Source organism: Periplaneta americana, chromosome 14 (assembly GCF_040183065.1).
Source record: "Periplaneta americana isolate PAMFEO1 chromosome 14, P.americana_PAMFEO1_priV1, whole genome shotgun sequence".
NCBI lineage: Eukaryota > Metazoa > Arthropoda > Insecta > Blattodea > Blattidae > Periplaneta > Periplaneta americana.
Genome location: NC_091130.1, coordinates 34,727,529 through 34,748,761, shown reverse-complemented (window position 1 = coordinate 34,748,761; position 21,233 = coordinate 34,727,529). Strand labels below are relative to the sequence as shown.

General features: G+C 36.2%; 1 long non-coding RNA gene and 1 other non-coding gene across 2 annotated transcripts in view; both read left to right on the top strand.

Moving 5' to 3' along the window:
- The window catches only part of LOC138713255 (uncharacterized), a 1,167,998-nt gene that overhangs the window by 1,090,380 nt on the left and 56,385 nt on the right, over positions 1-21,233 (top strand). The window lies entirely within an intron of this gene.
- Positions 21,083-21,154, top strand: TRNAH-GUG (transfer RNA histidin (anticodon GUG)). The gene has a single exon. It is a non-coding gene; the product is annotated as a tRNA-His (tRNA).

The following is a 21,233-nucleotide window of genomic DNA, read 5'->3' as shown; positions in this document are numbered from 1 at the left end:
ATGTAAAATTTTATGTCACGACTTTAGGTCCCTTATAGTGCGAATATATTTTAGCAAAATGTCTTAACTTGCATTTCTTTGGGTATTAATAAATAACACTGGATCGGAAAACCAATTCAATAGCAATTTCGTTAACGTGTCCAAACATGTCACTGACAGATGTAAATCAATTGTTTTGAAGTATCCAGTACAAAGTTTCTGTCATTAATAATTGTTGAAACTATGTATTTTCTTTTTTAACCACGTGATATATTGAAACCCAGACGGACGCTGAGGCATTGATAGGACAATTATTCTGAGTGTTATCTTGATAATTGTCACAGCAAGTAAACATTAATGGACAGTGTCCATAATTTTGCAAGGCTTTCCGAGGTTATCCCCTTCATACGCATACGGGACGTGGTGTACATAGCGATTCCGGTATGGTGGAAGAGCATCATCAATATTTCTCTGCTTGACAGGTAACTGCCGGCTCATTTCCCTGGCGGCTGCATTGCAGTGAGTAGTGGTCAGTGCGCTGCAACACCGGCACAAGTCTCCCTGTAATTTATGTATACTCTATTGACCCATATTTTCAAGCCACAGCTGAAATTGACACTGAATACTAATGATGCTGGACAGAAAAAGGGATGTCCAAATTTTCGTTTTATGATTTACCTCTCTTTTCTTTTCATTTACTTCAAATTTTTAGTCATTATAATAGTATACCAAAAATAATTATATGAAATGAAATTTTTGAGAGGAGGACAGCAGGATATACTCTTTTAGACCGAAAAAGGAATGAAGAAATTTTAGAACAATTAGAAGTAGGGTCAGTAGAAGAAAAAATCAGCAGATACAAATTCAATTGGCTAGATCATGTAAGAAGAATGGAAAATTCAAGAATCTCAAAAATTATGATGCAATATAAACCTAGAGGACATCGTCGACTAGGAAGACCTTTAAGAAGACTGCTAGATGGGGCCGAAACAGGTCTACAGAGGCCTAATTCGTGAAGGATGATGGTGATGATGATGATGATGATTAATGATATTATTTTATTTTATGACGCGGCACTTTAAGAGGTGAGTTATACCATAGGTCTGCAAAACTTTACTGAAAATATTTTTTTTATGTCAGCTACTTTAAAAGCTAAATGAATAATAATGTTTTATTTTCGCTGGCAGAGTTAAGGCCATAAGGCCATCTCTTCCACTCAACCAGCCTTAATCAATACAATACATAAATTTAAATTACAAATATTTACACTACACTTAAAAGGTTCTCCAGCAATATTCTTCACTACACATTTATTTAAATTTAGATAAATCTATAAGGTAAAGTAGTAACTTAATTTATGAGCTAATTTAATTCAATGAATTATAATTAATTTAATATTTGAGATAGCTAGTAAAATGATGAAAATTAATTTAATATAAGCTTACTAGGACTATGTTACAGGGAGAATATATGTATTTCTATTTCTATAATGAGAATATTAATGTAATTGCCATTAGAGGTTTTGTAAATCTATTTAGAAAAATTAATGATAATAATAATAAGAATGGACAGATGTTAGTTTCATTATAAGTAACAAATATTAATCAGCAATTCATCTGTTAAGTAAGAATTTATGCAATTTTGACCTAAATGAAGTTATTGTCCAACAACCCCTTATATCACTCGGAAGCGAGTTCCAATTTCTAGCAACTGAAACTGTATAGGATGAAGAATATAAAGATGTCTTGTGGTAGGGTATAATGAGTAAATTGTTATGATGAGATCTTGTACTTAGCTGATGATATGCGGATAAATTTTGGAAACGAGAAGCCAAATAGATTGGGATAGCGGTGCGCAGAATTTGAAATAAGAGAACAAGAGAATGCAGGGCTCGTCGATCGCTTAGCCTTAGCCAAGACAGAGTTTTGAAAGACGGGGAAACATGATCATACTTACGAATATTACAAATATAACGGACGCACGCATTATGCACACGTTGTAGCCTGCTGCTCAAATTTGCATTTAGGTTACTTAATATAATATCGCAGTAGTCAAAGTGTGGCATCACGAGTGTTTGTAAAAGGATTAATTTTAATTGAAGGAAACTTTCCATGCTTAATATAATAATAATAATAATAATAATAATAATAATAATAATAATAATAATAATAATAATGAATGTATGTATTTATTCACACTGCAGTGGGTATATACCCGGTGGCAGTGGTAACTAATTACACTCAATAATGACAATAATAAACTTATTAATTAAAAATACAATTAATAATACTAATAATTAAACTAACAATAATTAATAATAATAATAATAATAATAACAACAACAACAATAGGGAATGTACTAAATTAAATGAAACGATCACTTAAAATAACATTTGAAATAAATCTAATTTGTATCTTAAAACTAAGATCGAACTAAAACCCACGAGTGTGATATGTTCATATCTGCACAAGTACCTTTCAAATTACACTCATTTCGCTGTCGACTCACTCACTACAATGGAACTACGACACATTTCACTGATTCTATCCTGATTTCAATAACACTTCAAAAACATTTCACTGTTCAAATACTATGCACTGCCACTATAAACTATAAAGCTTCACTGACAGGAACACGTTTCACTTACACAGCACACTTCACTGACACGACATACTTCTTCACTGATACAACACACTTCACTGACACAACATAATACTTCACTGATACAACACTTCAATAACAACATATCATTTACACCCTTTAAATACTGTGTATAATTACCGTCTATTAGTAAGGTTCTTAAGCCTATTTTTAAATACATTTTTGGTTGTTGGTAAAGCCTTTAATAAGTCTGCAGGTAAAGCATTCCAGTCCCTGATAGTACGACTGAGAAAAGAAAACTTTCCAGTGTCCGTCCTCTGCCTTCTTTCCCTCAATTTATATGAGTGGTCGTTCCTTGAAGAGTAATTTGGCGGCTGCAACCTATTTTTTATTTCTCTCCAGGCAGGCTCACCTTTGTATGTTTTGAACAGTAATAATAATAATAATAATAATAATAATAATAATAATAATAATAATAATAATAATGGTTCATTTTAACTGGCAGAGTTAAGGCCATTCGGCCTTCTCTTCCACTCGACCAGTATGATAGAAAATTACTACAATCAATGCTATGAATATAACACAATACAATACAATACAATTCAAAGCAATACAATACTACAATACAAGACAATATAATACATAATTAATATAATATAATATAATGACAATTCTTTTCATCTTCACAACACCAATAAAATAATTATGTAATAATAATAATAATAATAATAATAATAATAATAATAATAATAATAATAACAGTAATAGTAATGATAGTGATACCTAAATTAAATTAAATTAAATTATTAAACTCGATCACAATTATAACTTCCATTTTACGGCGCCCGTAAAAAAATCGTTTAGCGTTTTCTTGAAAGTGGTTATTGTCTGGCAGCCCCTTATCTTCTGAGGTAGAGAATTCCACTCACGGGGGACTGAGACAGTAAAAGAGGATGAATAGTGGGAATTTCTGTGGGCAGGAATTGCTAGGATTTGGCTCTCCTGTGACCTGACATACATTACACTTTATTGGAATATATACTGTTTTCGCTGTAAGAAAAATCCTAATGTAAACACAAGAACATGGCTGTCATACCCGTGATTGGCTCATAGTCGAAACACTCAGACGACGCAAGAAAATATAGTCCGTATTTGGAAACTATCATCTTGTATTATTTGAAAATAAAAAATTGAATTGTAAAACGATATGTAAAGGAAAAGCTCCTTTTATATTTTGTTATGTATTATGAACGCGGATGAATACCAACAGTAATACCGAGGTAGTCTGTTCTTGTAACAAGCTGGCGTCACTTGAGCTCGTAGTTGTCCACGTAAGCACGTGGTACTGAAGTATGCCTTCTGCATCCTCGGTGTGTTTGGTTATTAAACATAAGAGTGGAAACCCTCTCAAAAGTGGAGAAAAAGAAATAGTCTTAAATGTATATAATAACTTAAGTGAGGTTTAATTACAGTAATTATAAAGTAAATGTTTCCTAAGCAAATGAATGCATAGCAGTGAGGTTAGGCCTAGTTGACGAGTAACGGGAAATGTTTAACATGCAACAGAATGTACAACAGTTGGCAGGAACACGTACTGAGAATCTATGGCGCCAAACAGCGGCCAATGAAGCCTCACTTCAGTCACGTGCTATTGTTTATATTAGGATTTTTCTTACAGCGAAAAGATTACAGGCAATATAATTTGGAGACAGTTTCACGTATTAAGTCAGTGATGTCAACTGATGCCCATAGGAGCAAGCGCGCGCATTAGAGCCCAGGAGAGCCTGAGCGCTTTACAGCGGAAAAGAAAGAGACAAACGAAAGAGGTAGTATATGCCGCTTGGTCGAGCTATATACAGGAATGGCCAGCACTGATTCAATGGCCAAAGGGAAGAAAACGTATTAAAACTGTATCCATGTTAATTTTTAGATTTGTGTCAGAAGTATAAGTGTATTAAAAGAATGTAAGTTTTAATTTTAATGCTCATTTTTCACAAGTTTGCTTTTTTTTATTCAAAAGGAATATTTTCTCAACTTTTTTTTTATAGCAAAGTGAAATTTTCAGATATAGGCCTATTTATTTGGTAGTCTTACAGGTAGTCAATAATGTTCTCGTAAATCGAATATACCTTAAATACGTATTACTGAAGATAGTGTATTACAAATTTTGAAAATATTCGCATGGAAAATATGTGTAAGGAAATGAATTAAAAAAGCAACTACTGTTACATCATAAGCAAAAGATATGTGACCATGTGTTGTAAAAATGACAGCTCTATAGCTTCAGCAGATTTCGAGAAAATAATTTAATATTCTGATGATAAGAAGTTACTCACAAATATCACCTTAAAAGCATAATGCGATAAGAGTTTTGTTATGGAATATTAGTTACACTTAAAACATATACAGTACCGAGATAACTTTGCTTTGTATTGTAATATTGTTTTGATTAGTTCATTGATTACTTTTATAAGGCTAAAGATACCATCAATATCAATTTCAACTTACCATGTCATACTCAATCTCTTGGGATATCACTTTCTTTATGAATGATGTGATTCATTCACTTAGTACAGTATAGTTGTACTATTATGGAATATAATTATGTGAATATTCCTTCTTAACTCTTTATTATGTTATTGACGTTTAAGGGAAGACTCCACTGAAAATCATGAAAATTTTTCCAAATTTTTTTAGCTATTTCACTTATTCAGAATTTATATTTTCATACCCCAAATGGATTCAGCTCAATTCTGATTACAAATACTCGTATGTTTACACTTTTTAAATTAAGGCTGGAAGGGGCAGTGGAATTTAAAGAGCTGTCAAAATTGTTTTTCATCCAAGAATTGTTTTTTTTTTTTTTAATTTCTGATTACAAATCTAGTAACTTTTTGTTGGCTCCGTGAAGTTACTAGATGAATGTAGCGGAGGAGAATATTAATTTACATAAATATTCATTTTATTTTCAAATCTATTTTTCTGTGTTATTTTTTGTTGATTCAACACCAACTTTCTTATGCCAAATATTAATCAATCTGGATGAAATTTTTCCTGCAAGTATTTATGAGGTAGCTGCATGTTTCTATGCATTTATTTTGTGAGAAATGCTGCTAGTTTATTTTATTAATATTTTTTCTTCATGCTGCTACTTTATTTTATTAATATTTTTCTTAAGAAACTTTTGAAGGCCAATCGTGTAACTCCCTCTTAAAGTGCCGCGTTGCAAAATAAAATAATACTTATTTACTTACTTACTTACTTACTCACTTACTTACTTACTTACTTACTTACTGGCTTTTAAGGAACCCGGAGGTTCATTGCCGCCCTCACATAAGCCCACCATTGGTCCCTATCCTGAGCAAGATTAATCCATTCTCTATCATCATATACCACCTCCCTCAAATTCATTTTAATGTTCTCTTCCCATCTACGTCTCGGCCTCCCTAAAGGTCTTTTTCCCTCCGGCCTCTCAACTAACACTCTATATGCATTTCTGGATTCGCCCGTACGTGCTACATGCCCTGCCCATCTCAAACGTCTGGATTTAATGTTCCTAATTATGTGAGGTGAAGAATACAATGCGTGCAATTCTGTGTTGTGTAACTTTCTCCATTCTCCTGTAACTTCATCCCTCTTAGCCCCAAATATTTTCCTATGCACCTTATTCTCAAACACCCTTAACCTATGTTCCTCTCTCAAAGTGAAAGTCCAAGTTTCACAACCATAAAGAACAACCGGTAATATAACTGTTTTATAAATTATTTCAGATTTTTTGACAGCAGACTGGATGATAAAAGCTTATCAACCGAATAATAACAGGTATTTCGCTTATTTATTCTGCGTTTAATTCCTCCAGAGTGTCATTTATATTTGTTACTGTTGCTCCAACATATTTGAATTTTTCCACCTCTTAGAAGGCTAAATCTTCAATTTTTATGTTTCCATTTCATACAATATTCTGGTCACGAAACATTCATATACTTTGTTTTTCGGGGTTTACTTCCAAAGCTATCGCTTTACTTGCTTCAAGTAAAATTCCCGTGTTTTCCCTAATCGTTTGTGGATTTTCTCCTAACATATTCACGTCATCCGCATAGACAAGAAGCTGATGTAATCCGTTCAATTTCAAACCCTCTCTGTTATCCTGAATTTCCCTAATGGTATACTCTAGAGCAAAGTTGAAAAGTATAGGTGATAGTGCATCTCCTTACTTTAGCCCGCAGTGAATTGGAAAAGCATCAGATAGAAAGTGGCCTATATGGACTCTGCTGTAGTTTCACTGAGACACATTTTAATTAATCGAACTAGTTTCTTGGGAATATAAAAGAATTCAATAAGAATATCATATAAAACATCTCTCTCAACCGAGTCATATGCCTTTTTGAAATCTCTGAATAACTGATGCACTGTACCCTTATACTCCCATTTTTTCTCCAATATCTGTCGAATACAAAAAATCTGATCAATAGTCAATCTATTACGTCTAAAACGGCACTGATGATCCCCAATAATTTCTTTTATTACGGAGTTAATCTTCTGAAAAGAATATTGTACAAAATTTTGTACGACGTCAACAAAAGTGGTATTCCTCGAAAGTTACCACAGTGTGTATTTTATTATGTAAATGCTTTACGGTTGTAAAAAGTTATGTAAATTTGATATTATTTTACAGGTAAATATTTGATATTTAATATTCTGAACAATTTTTCCCTCGAAATTATTCAAATTAACTTTACAGGGAGTTTTTCCTGAAAGCGTAATTTGCATAATACACGTCACTGTACGTAACAGAAAACCAAAATTCAAAGTCACACAGAGTTAGTGTGCACTCAAATGTTGGTTGCTTGACTGTTGTCAGCCCACTTTGAGGTCTGTGGATATAGAGGAAAAATTGGATCGGTGTCGGGTAGAGTTCCCGGGTAGCTCAGTGGGAGAGCGTTGGTACGTTTAACCAAAGGTCCCGGGTTCGATACCCGGCCCCGGAACAATTTTTCCCTCGAAATTATTCAAATTAACTTTACAGGGAGTTTTCCTGAAAGCGTAATTTGCAGTATATATTCCAGTTGTAGTCACTACACAGGCAACAGAGAAGGGACTGTGTGACATACACCCGGTGGGAACAGGTCTCGGAATGACTGTCTGTTTACGGTGGTTAACTTGCTTTGCGGAAACAATCTCCTGTCTGGCAGGGAGGTATCACTGCCAATTTCAAAGTGCGTTTAACCAGTCTGCACGAAACTGCGAGAGAGGGCTCAAGTTTGAGGGGAGTCAACTGTCGTTTATCACCGTCACACTGCTAACTGCTCTCTGTGCCCCATTACGGACATTTCATACGCACGATAAACCCTTATAAAATTTGTATTTCTTACCCTTCGCCCATTAACCGCATGTACCTATTATGATTTACTGTTGGGGGAATTTTTTGCAAAGCTTCGATATGTACTGTTTAATGGCAGTCACCTATTATTCACGTTCTTTGTTCGCTTGTTTCGATATTCACTTCTTTATTTCTTCCTTTAACCAACATCAGCAGCAGTATCGTCGTCATCATCATTAAAATCATCTAAGATTAAATTATTTGATCCTTTCTTTATTCATTCTTATGAGGATGTACACTTTGAAACGGAAATTGGTAGCTTTTCAGAGACTAAGTTTCACCTCGGAATATGGCCCGGGTTCGAATCCCGGTCAGGGCAAGTTACCTGGTTGAGGCTTTTTCCGGGGTTTTCCCTCAACCCAATATGAGCAAATGCTGGGTAACTTTCTGTGCTGGACCCCAGACTCATTTCACCGGCATTATCACCTTCATTTCATTCAGACGCTAAATAACCTACTGTAGATGTTGATACAGCGTCGTAAAATAACCCAATAAAATAAAAAATAAAGACCTCGGAATAGCTCGAGAATCATCGTTAGTGCTGTGTTTACATGCATACGTTGTATACAGGGTGTCTCCAACCTTTAGGGTCAAAATTATTCAGATGATAGAGGACTCTCAACTGAGTATTTTGACATCAGGAACCAGTGATTTGATATGAATATTTTGGACTCCACGAGATCTTGAAAGTGTATGTGAGGAACGTTTCTGTAAGCTGCTTTAATTTTCATAACAGACAACTGTCTGGCGCTTCCATTAGTGATATTTGTTATTTGTTATTGCTTACAGTGTATGCCTAACTCCTCTGAGCTCTAAGTTCTTGCAATGAGATGTATGTTGTTTAGGAAATAAAACATTAAATATTTATTTATTTACTTATTTATTTATTTATTTGTTTATTTATTTATTTATTTACTTATTTATTTATTTATTTATTTATTTATTTATTTATTTATTTATTTCCTCCTTTAACCAACATCAGCAGCAGTATCGTCATCATCATCATTAAAATCATCTAAGATTAAATTATTTGATCCTTTCTTTATTCATTCTTATGTGGATGTACACTTTGAAACGGAAATTGGTAGCTTTTCAGAGACTAAGTTTCACCTCGGAATATGGCCCGGGTTCGAATCCCGGTCAGGGCAAGTTACCTGGTTGAGGCTTTTTCCGGGGTTTTCCCTCAACCCAATATGAGCAAATGCTGGGTAACTTTCTGTGCTGGACCCCAGACTCATTTCACCGGCATTATCACCTTCATTTCATTCAGACGCTAAATAACCTACTGTAGATGTTGATACAGCGTCGTAAAATAACCCAATAAAATAAAAAATAAAGACCTCGGAATAGCTCGAGAATCATCGTTAGTGCTGTGTTTACATGCATACGCTTTATACAGGGTGTCTCCAACCTTTAGGGTCAAAATTATTCAGATGATAGAGGATTCTCAGCTGAGTATTTTGACATCAGGAACCAGTGATTTGAAATCAATATTTTGGACTCCACGAGATCTTGAATGTGTATGTGAGGAACGTTTCTGTAAGCTGATTTAATTTTCATAACAGACAACTGTCTGGCGCTTCCATTAGTGATATTTGTTATTTGTTATTGCTTACAGTGTATGCCTAACTCCTCTGAGCTCTAAGTTGTTGCAATGAGATGTATGTTGTTTAGGAAATAAAACATTAAATATTTATTCATTTATTTCCTTATTTATTTATTTGTTTATTTATTTATTTATTTATTTATTTATTTATTTCCTCCTTTAACCAACATCAGCAGCAGTATCGTCGTCATCATCATTAAAATCATCTAAGATTAAATTATTTGATCCTTTCTTTATTCATTCTTATGAGGATGTACACTTTGAAACGGAAATTGGTAGCTTTTCAGAGACTAAGTTTCACCTCGGAATATGGCCCGGGTTCGAATCCCGGTCAGGGCAAGTTACCTGGTTGAGGTTTTTTCCGGGATTTTCCCTCAACCTAATATGAGCAAATGCTGAGTAACTTTCGTGCTGGACCCCGGACTCATTTCACCGGCATTATCACCTTCATTTCATTCAGACGCTAAATAACCTAGATGTTGATACAGCGTCGTAAAATAACCCAATGAAATAAAAAATAAAAACCTCTGAATAGCTCGAGAATCATCGTTAGTGCTGTGTTTACATGCATACGTTTTATACAGGGTGTCACCAACCTTTAGGGTCAAAATTATTCAGATGATAGAGGACTCTCAACTGAGTATTTTGACATCAGGAACCAGTGATTTGATATGAATATTTTGGACTCCACGAGATCTTGAAAGTGTATGTGAGGAACGTTTCTGTAAGCTGCTTTAATTTTCATAACAAACAACTGTCTGGCGCTTCCATTAGTGATATTTGTTATTTGTTATTGCTTACAGTGTATGCCTAACTCCTCTGAGCTCTAAGTTCTTGCAATGAGATGTATGTTGTTTAGGAAATAAAACATTAAATATTTATTTATTTACTTACTTATTTATTTATTTATTTGTTTATTTATTTATTTATTTACTTATTTATTTATTTATTTATTTATTTATTTATTTATTTATTTATTTCCTCCTTTAACCAACATCAGCATCAGTATCGTCATCATCATCATTAAAATCATCTAAGATTAAATTATTTGATCCTTTCTTTATTCATTCTTATGTGGATGTACACTTTGAAACGGAAATTGGTAGCTTTTCAGAGACTAAGTTTCACCTCGGAATATGGCCCGGGTTCGAATCCCGGTCGGGGCAAGTTACCTGGTTGAGGTTTTTTCCGGGATTTCCCTCAACCTAATATGAGCAAATGCTGGGTAACTTTCGGTGCTGGGCCCCGGACTCATTTCACCGGCATTATCACCTTCATTTCATTCAGACGCTAAATAACCTAGATGTTGATACAGCGTCGTAAAATAACCCAATGAAATAAAAAATAAAAACCTCTGAATAGCTCGAGAATCATCGTTAGTGCTGTGTTTACATGCATACGTTTTATACAGGGTGTCTCCAACCTTTAGGGTCAAAATTATTCAGATGATAGAGGACTCTCAACTGAGTATTTTGACATCAGGAACCAGTGATTTGATATGAATATTTTGGACTCCACGAGATCTTGAAAGTGTATGTGAGGAACGTTTCTGTAAGCTGCTTTAATTTTCATAACAAACAACTGTCTGGCGCTTCCATTAGTGATATTTGTTATTTGTTATTGCTTACAGTGTATGCCTAACTCCTCTGAGCTCTAAGTTCTTGCAATGAGATGTATGTTGTTTAGGAAATAAAACATTAAATATTTATTTATTTACTTACTTATTTATTTATTTATTTATTTGTTTATTTATTTATTTATTTACTTACTTATTTATTTATTTATTTATTTATTTATTTATTTATTTATTTCCTCCTTTAACCAACATCAGCAGCAGTATCGTCATCATCATCATTAAAATCATCTAAGATTAAATTATTTGATCCTTTCTTTATTCATTCTTATGTGGATGTACACTTTGAAACGGAAATTGGTAGCTTTTCAGAGACTAAGTTTCACCTCGGAATATGGCCCGGGTTCTAATCCCGGTCGGGGCAAGTTACCTGGTTGAGGTTTTTTCCGGGATTTCCCTCAACCTAATATGAGCAAATGCTGGGTAACTTTCGGTGCTGGGCCCCGGACTCATTTCACCGGCATTATCACCTTCATTTCATTCAGACGCTAAATAACCTAGATGTTGATACAGCATCGTAAAATAATCCAATGAAATAAAAAATAAAAACCTCTGAATAGCTCGAGAATCATCGTTAGTGCTGTGTTTACATGCATACGTTTTATACAGGATGTCTCCAACCTTTGGGGTCCAAATTATTCAGATGATAGAGGACACTCAACTGAGTATTTTGACATCAGGAACCAGTGATTTGAAATTAATATTTTGGACTCCACGAGATCTTGAAAGTGTATATGAGGAACGTTTCTGTAAGCTGATTTAATTTTCATAACAGACAACTGTCTGGCGCTTCCATTAGTGATATTTGTTATTTGTTATTGCTTACAGTGTATGCCTAACTCCTCTGAGCTCTAAATTCTTGCAGTGAGATGTATGTTGTTTAGGAAATAAAACATTAAATATTTATTTATTTATTTATTTATTTATTTATTTATTTACTTATTTACTTATTTATTTATTTGTTTGTTTGTTTGTTTATTTATTTATTTATTTATTTATTTATTTATTTATTTATTTATTTATTTATTTATTTATTTATTTCCTCCTTTAACCAATATCAGCAGCAGTATCGTCGTCATCTTCATTAAAATTATCTAAGATGAAATTATTTGATCCTTTCTTTATTCATCCTTATGAGGATGTACACTTTGACACGGAAATTGGTAGCTTTTCCGAGACTAAGTTTCACCTCGGAGTAGCTCGGTAATCATCGTTTGTGCTGTGTTTACACGCGTGCGTTTTATACAGGGTGTCTCCAACCTTTACGGTCAAAATTATTCAGATGATAGAGGACTCTAATCTGAGCATTTTGACATCAGGAACCAGTGGTTGGAAATGAATATTTCGGACGCCACGAGATCTTGAAATTGTATGTGAGGAACGTTTCTGTAAGCTGATTTAATTTTCATAACACACAACTGTCTGGCTTTTCCATTAGTGATATTTGTTATTTGTTATTGCTTACAGTGCATGCCTGACTCCTCTGAGCTCTAAGTTCTTGCTATGAGATGTATGTTGTTTAGGAAATAAAACATTAAATGTTTATTTATTTATTTATTTATTTATTTATTTATTTATCTATTTATTTATTCATTCATTCAATATGACAGGATTAAGGCCTTGATAGATTCAGAATAATGCATGACGTCTTGCTCCACTCTCTTAAATATCCGTGGTCGCCTATTTTTCGTCATTCGTTTTTTGGTCATCAAATACATTTTGTCATAATGTTTTTGTCACTGAGGAATTTTGTCACCGAAGATATTTCGTCATCATATACATTTTGTCAACATATTTTTTGATACTGAAAGGATTTCGTCGCCAAAATAATACAGAAAATTACATTTATGCTGTTTTTATTACGAGTCCAAAACCACCACTGTATAATTATTTTCATGCTCTGTATTAACATGGATTTTGAAGTTGCATACATTCATCCTGTTTTTATGGAGTTTCAACCAAAATTTCCACTGAAGTTGTGACCTATGGCACGTAGGTAACCAAGGATGTTATCTTCTGTTTTATAGGCTTCATACCTATCAACAATTCGTGCGATTCTATTATCTAAGGACGTGTATTTCTTCTTTTTTTTTGGGGTGGAGACTGACCTGCTTCTAATTTCTCAATGTCCTGATGTATCTTTGCAGGCTCCTCCTGTAGCAACTGAAGGACATGGTAAAAGGAGGGAAATTCTTTGCTCATTGAAGTATTGAGACGTTTTTACCACGATTCGCATGTATTTGTTATTCTGGGCAGGTTTCCCTTGGTGCGAATGTAACAATTCCATGTACGTATCATTTTATACAGGTATCAAGAGAAAAAATTGTGGTGGCGAATAGTGATGAGGAAATTAAATTGGTGACAAAATATGGTGGTGACAAAAGTGATTTGGTGACAAAAGTGAATCGGTGACAAAATATTATAGTGTCGAAATGTAATATGTGACGAAATCACCGGGTGCCGAAAAATCGGTGACGAAAATTCCGGATCCCAATCTTTGCAGTATGTTTCCACTGTTATTGTGTTGAAATATTGAATATTTGAAAGTAATTAACTTTCTAGTTTTTTAATAATAAATTTTAATTGGCGTCTGTGAGCATTATGGGGTGAAGATAAATGCAAACAAGAAGAAGACCATGGTTATCGGGAGAGAAATAAAGAAGAAAAATGTGCGAATTCTAAATAAGGCGGTAGAGCAAATGGAGCGTTTCAAATTTATTTTTTATTTTATTTTGCTAATACTTGTAACCTAAAATATAGTATACACAGAGAAAATTTTAGCTCACCCCTGAAAGAGTAGAACTCGTACTCAGGGGTTGAGATGTAGGCCTACTATAAGCAGTAACATGAGCTGCTATCAGGAAGTCAAAAGGAGGATAGCAATGGCAAAGGAAGCTTCTAATAGAAAAAGGAGCATCTTCTGCGAATCTTTGGGCAAAGAAATGTGAAAGAAACTAGTGAGGTGCTTTGTGTGGAGTGTGACATTGTATGGAGCAGAAACATGGACATTACGACGAAGTGAAAAGCAGCGAATAGAAGCATTTGATATGTAGAGGAATTAAATGGATAGAGAGAATAAAAATTGAAGCTGTGCTGGAAAGAGCGGGTGAAGGAAGAAAATGTTGAAACTGATTAGAAATAGAAAAAGAAATTGGCTGGGTCACTAGCTAAGAATAAACTGCCTAATGAAAGTTGCACTGGAAGGAATGGTGAACGGTAGAAGAGTTCAGGGCAGAAGAAGATATCAGTTAATAGACAACATTAAGATATATGGATCACACGCGGAGACTAAGAGGAAGGCAGAAAATAGGAAAAATTGGAAAATGCTGGGTTTGTAGTGAAATATCTGACCTTGGGCAGGTAACTATGAATTCTAATGAATTAATGAACATTTTTAATGATTATTTTTTGTATTTTTGGACATTCTGTACTTTAAGTCAAATTTACTTCTGTTTTAAAATTGTTAGGAAGGAAATTAATCTTTACATTTGGTAAAAATCAATCTTGTCTTAAGGAGTTATTATACAGTATTACTAAAATAAGATATTTTACTTTACATAATATTTAACAATAGCTCTCTGTGCAATAAAGACATTAAAATACTAACTCTTTTAATGAACCCAGTTTCTCCATTGCTTCCGAGGAATGAAACCAACGTTGCTGAAATTTATTGCTAATAACTTAGTTACCTTGAGGACGAAATTCAAGAAAAAATAAATCTGGAGTATTACAGAACACACAGGATCCATATTTTTGGTTATTATATGTCAATAACCATGAAATTAATCATCTATACTAATAATAAATCTGTAGCCGAAATTTTTCTGGTAATTTTCGATTTTCCAAAAATAATTGGTCCTAACATATATAATTAACCACCCTGAAACCGAAAATCGCTTTTTTGAAATTTTTGTTTGTATGTATGTCTGTCTGTCTGTCTGTCTGGATGTTTGTTACCTCTTCACGCGATAATGGCTGAACCGATTTCTATGAAAATTAGATTATAAATTAAGTTCGCTGTAACTTAGATTTTAGGCTATATGACATTCAAAATACGTTATTTAAAAGGGGGGTTATAAGGTGGCCTGAATTAAATAAATCGAAATATCTCGCTTATTATTGATTTTTGTGAAATATATTACATAACAAAAGTTTATTTAAAACTGATTTCCGATAAGTTTTACTCTTTGAAGAAGTTTGATAGGATTGATATTTAATGAGATAAATGGGTTTTAAAATTAAAATACAATGCCATCTAAGGCGGTGTAATGAAACGAAAACAAATGACTACGTCTATAAGGGGCCTTGGACAACAACAATCGAAAGCTATGAAACATAGCCTACAGAGAATGTTTCTGTGTTTGTATGAAGTAATATCGAAAGCTAAATTAACCGATTTGTATAATTAATTATTATTTCACCATTGGAAAGTATAGTTTCTCTAGATGGACATAATGCTATAATGTTACTACAGTAACTTCTGAATGCTCTCTGGACCAAAATGATCGCATTTTAATTATTTAAATACAACTTAAATTAAGTAACTTATTAAACGATTTATCCTTCTATCAAACACGAATGTTCCCTGGATCAAACGTCCTATTTTAATTATGTAATTACTTTATATTTATTTCTAACGGGTGCAGCGGAGCGCACGGGTACGGCTAGTTAGTTATAAAAATCTACAAAAAATAACTTAAACAAATTTAGTGGTTATATCAAATTTTACGTGGAATGATCCAGATATAACTTCTGTAAAATATTGTTCATTTTGTACCAGCCTCAGGCAATGCGTTCTTCAACGCTGTTCTTTCTAGAAGCGATATCGAACGGTTTACACTCCTGTCGACAGACGCAGCAGTCTGCACTTTTGTTTTAATGGCAGCATCCTCCCTGACATCTCCAGTTGCGAAATGGAATAAATGCAAGGGGCAGGGGGACACAGACGGAGATGTCTTATCTTATTTAGTTAGGAGGGGGAACACCCACAAAAAAAAAAAAAAAGTTCTCTTTCCATCCGAGTTTTAAAACGCAGAATAAACTTCACGTTAAATTGCAGATTGTGTAGCATTCTGTTTAGATTTGAGTGCGACATCTTCACGAAGAATGAAGTAGCAACGCCAGGCTATTTCAGCCGAGATACAAAAGAACTGTTTTTGTTAATCTGCCAGTGATATTCCGTAATGTTGTAACTAGATGGTTTTAATTAGTGACGTCTGTTCTAAGTAAACACTTGAATTCTAGCTGAATAAAAACTGACTGACGTACTCTACAATATCAACAGATGGATCTCGGCTGAAGACTAGCAAAGGGGTGAACAGAAAGCCACAGTATATACTAGTTTCGTCTCGTCTCGTCTAGTCTCATCTCGTCCCATCTTACCTCATTCCACCTCATCTAATTTTTCCTCTCCTCATATAATTTCATCTCACCTCACTTTACTTCTTCTCATTTCACTACACTTCGCCTCATCTCTTGTAATTTCCGGTATGGAATGATTGCGCCCCGAAGAAATCAGGTAGCAGATGGGACATGGCATAGTTGCGCCCCGAAGAAATCAGGTAGCAGATGGGACATGGCATAGTTGCGCCCCGAATAAATCAGGTAGCAGAAGGGTCATGGCATAGTTGCGCCCCGAAGAAATCAGGTAGCAGTTGAGACATGGCATAGTTGCGCCCCGAAGAAATCAGGTAGCAGATGGGCCATGGCATAGTTGCGCCCCGAAGAAATCAGGTAGCAGAAGGGTCATGGCATAGTTGCGCCCCGAAGAAATCAGGAAGCAGATGGGACATAGCATAGTTGCGCCCCGAAGAAATCAGGTAGCAGATGGGACATGGCATAATTGCGCCCCGAAGAAATCAGGTAGCAGATGGGTCATGGCATAATTGCGCCCCGAAGAAATCAGGTAGCAGAAGGGTCATGGCATAATTGCGCCCCGAAGAAATCAGGTAGCAGAAGGGTCATGGCATAGTTGCGCCCCGAATAAATCAGGTAGCAGAATGGACATGGCATAGTTGCGCCCCGAAGAAATCAGGTAGCAGATGGGACATGGCATATTTGCGCCCCGAAGAAATCAGGTAGCAGATGGGACATGGCATAGTTGCGCCCCGAAGAAATCAGGTAGCAGATGGGACATGGCATAATTGCGCCCCGAAGAAATCAGGTAGCAGGTGGGTCATGGCATAATTGCGCCCCGAAGAAATCAGGTAGCAGAATGGACATGGCATAGTTGCGCCCCGAAGAAATCAGGTAGCAGCTGGGACATCGCATAGTTGCGCCCCGAAGAAATCAGGTAGCAGAATGGACATGGCATAGTTGCGCCCCGAAGAAATCAGGTAGCAGAATGGACATGGCATAGTTGCGCCCCGAAGAAATCAGGTAGCAGGTGGGTCATGGCATAATTGCGCCCCGAAGAAATCAGGTAGCAGAATGGATATGGCATAGTTGCGCCCCGAAGAAATCAGGTAGCAGAATGGACATGGCATAGTTGCGCTCCAAATAAATCAGATAGCAGAATGGACATGGCATAGTTGCGCCCCGAAGAAATCAGGTAGCAGATGGGACATGGCATAGTTGCGCCCCGAAGAAATCAGGTAGCAGATGGGACATGGCATAGTTGCGCCCCGAAGAAATCAGGTAGCAGAATGGACATGGCATAGTTGCGCCCCAAAGAAATCAGGTAGCAGAATGGACATGGCATATTTGCGCCCCGAAGAAATCAGGTAGCAGATGGGACATGGCATAGTTGCGCCCCGAAGAAATCAGGTAGCAGATGGGACATGGCATAGTTGCGCCCCGAAGAAATCAGGTAGCAGAATGGACATGGCATAGTTGCGCCCCGAAGAAATCTGGTAGCAGAATGGACATGGCATAGTTGCGCCCCAAAGAAATCAGGTAGCAGAATGGACATGGCATATTTGCGCCCCGAAGAAATCAGGTAGCAGATGGGACATGGCATAGTTGCGCCCCGAAGAAATCAGGTAGCAGATGGGACATGGCATAGTTGCGCCCCGAAGAAATCTGGTAGCAGAATGAACATGGCATAGTTGCGCCCCGATGGGCATAGTACACACGAAAGTGATTGTCATAAAATATATAAATTACTTAAAAATATTACAGTGATAGCTGCATTGAAATCAGGTAGACCTAGCGTATGATCAATTTTCCTATTTAAAATAACACTTTTTTATTGATCACACACAATAAATGAACTGAATATTTTGTTTCTACATCGATATGTTAATCCTACGGTACAGGGTTTCGAAAATTGAAACTTAGAACCATTATCAATTATTAACTCGTCACCCTTTTCACTAAACTTAACATTCATTTTAAATTAACCTCACTATACGCCACATTCGGTGTGAAAATCACTAATAAAATGTCAAGACTGCTAAGGCCCCATATTCCAACGGCTCACTCATTTGAATATGTCAGTTAATAAAGTACTGCCAACTTCATGGTGTTCATTTTAAAGGTAGGGTATTGATAATCACTGCATAAACAGTAGAAAAACAGTTAATAAAGTACTGCCAACTTCATGGTGTTCATTTTAACCGGTGTAGGCTACCGATAATCACTGCATAAACAGTAGAAAAACAGTTAATAAAATACTGCCAAATTCATGGTGTTCATTTTAACGGTATCGATAATGAATATAAATCGAATAAGAAATCAATAAGGTTGGTTGATTACGAGGCTGGAGTTTCCGTAGTGTCTTTTTCTGTACCTATTTCACCGGGGCGCAACTATGCCATGACCTTTTCTCTACCTGAAGGGAACGGGGCGCAACTATGCCATGCCTTTTTCTCTACCTCAGCCGTGGCGAGAATGTGACTCGCGAGACATTGTGGCTCGTAGTGATAGCTGCTTCTATCCTCCGCCAACCCCCACCCTCTCACTCACTGGAGTCAAACTCCGTTCCATTTGTATTTATCTCTGACCTGCGAGTGGCATATGTCTCTCTCGAAACCATGTACGAAAGTTCCAAGTAGGATGGGAGGACGCATTTTTTTGCTGTCAATATGATGAGAATATTAAATGTATAATTTGTTCACAAGTATTACGAGGAAAACGGTTGTATAACATAAAACGGCATTATACATGTTACTGATGAAACATTAAAAGGTTAAGTGTTATTGTTGTCGTCGTCATCATCATTATCATCATCATCATCATCATCATCATCATCTCTGTACGTCGATCCTTTTTCATCAGGTGTACGAATAATACGGCTACCTCTTCAATTTGAACTCACTGATTTACTATGTGATGTCAAATGAAAGCTAAATGTAAGGACTTGACAAATGTTCAACTTTCAAATCTTTGCCAAAAAATAAATATCCGAAGCTTCGTTCTTTCGCCTGATCTGTTGAAGCCATGTTCGCTACAACTTATGTTTGAGAAAAATTATTTTCAACAATTAAAATAGTAAAAATCAAATTTAGATCATGACTGACAGCCAAATACCTTTGTGATCAACTACGATTGGCAGTAAGTGACATAATTCCTGATTTTGAAACTTTGTCGCAGAGACATTCTGAAGACAGTTAATTTTAGGTTGTGATATTGTTCATTTCTTTCTTCGTTACACGTACTAAACATTAGTTTGTAGCCTTGTACTGTATAAAAGTATATTTATGTGCTTGACGTAAGGAAAATGAAAATCCGTTAATAAGTCAGACAGTTGCTTCACTTCCCCTTCGGGTGTCCACTCCCTCCATAGGTGCTATGCACGTTGCAGGTTACACAGTGGCTCGGCGCATGATTACATTTTCGCCACGGCTGCTCTACCTGATGGGAACGGGGCGCAACTATGCCCACAATACAGGGACCCTTTTTATATACTGCATTTTATTTGACCGTGTGGCGCAACTATGCCCTGCCCGTAATTTCGCCCCCTTTCGCCACGCCTCTCTCCACCTCATCTTTTGATCCTATCCCAGTTCATGCCGTTTCAACTCAACTGATCTCATCTTGTCTCAACTCGTCAACTCACTTCATTCCAACTTATGCCATCTCACCTTATCTCGCCTCGCCTCCTCTTGTCTCATCTCACTTTATCACATATAATCTCACTTAATCTTATCTCACCTCGCCACATCTGATCTAACCTTATCTCTTGTTATTTACCTCATTTCATCTTATATATATATATATATATATATATATATATATTATTTTAATGTACCGAAGTACATATGATATTTCCATGCAGATATTCTGCGTCATCATACGATGAAAGAGTAACAGAACGGAGAAAAACTCTCTCCGGCGCCGGGATTTGAACCCGGGTTTCCAGCTCTACGTGCTGATGCTTTATCCACTAAGCCACACCGGATACCCACCCCGGTGTCGGACAGAATCGTCTCAGTTTAAGTTCCAACTTTTGGGTCTACGTTCATAGACATCTATGATGTAGTGCAGAGGGCGGCCACTAGAGGGAACCCAAGAGTTGGAACTTAAACTGAGACGATTCTGTCCGACGCCGGGGTGGGTATCCGGTGTGGCTTAGTGGATAACGCATCAGCACGTAGAGCTGAAAACCCGGGTTCAAATCCCGGCGCCGGAGAGAGTTTTTCTCCGTTCCGTTACTCTTTCATCGTATGATGACGCAGAATATCTGCATGGAAATATCATATGTACTTCGGTAATTTAAAATAATATATATGATATCCGTAAATCACTTCGTGATTTAAGACGGCGCTTATTCCGTCGGATCCCGGCCAACTAGTCACTCATAACGAGTGCACCTCAGCAAATGTGTGGACTTCAGTCCTACGTTCATAGACATCTATGACGTAGTGCAGAGGGCGGCCACTAGAGGGAACCCAAGAGTTGGAACTTAAACTGAGACGATTCTGTCCGACGCCGGGGTGGGTATCCGGTGTGGCTTAGTGGATAAAGCATCAGCACGTGGAGCTGAAAACCCGGGTTCAAATCCCGGCGCCGGAGAGAGTTTTTCTCCGTTCCGTTACTCTTTCATCGTATCAGTTCATCTTACCTAATCTTACTACAAACTATAACGTGACGA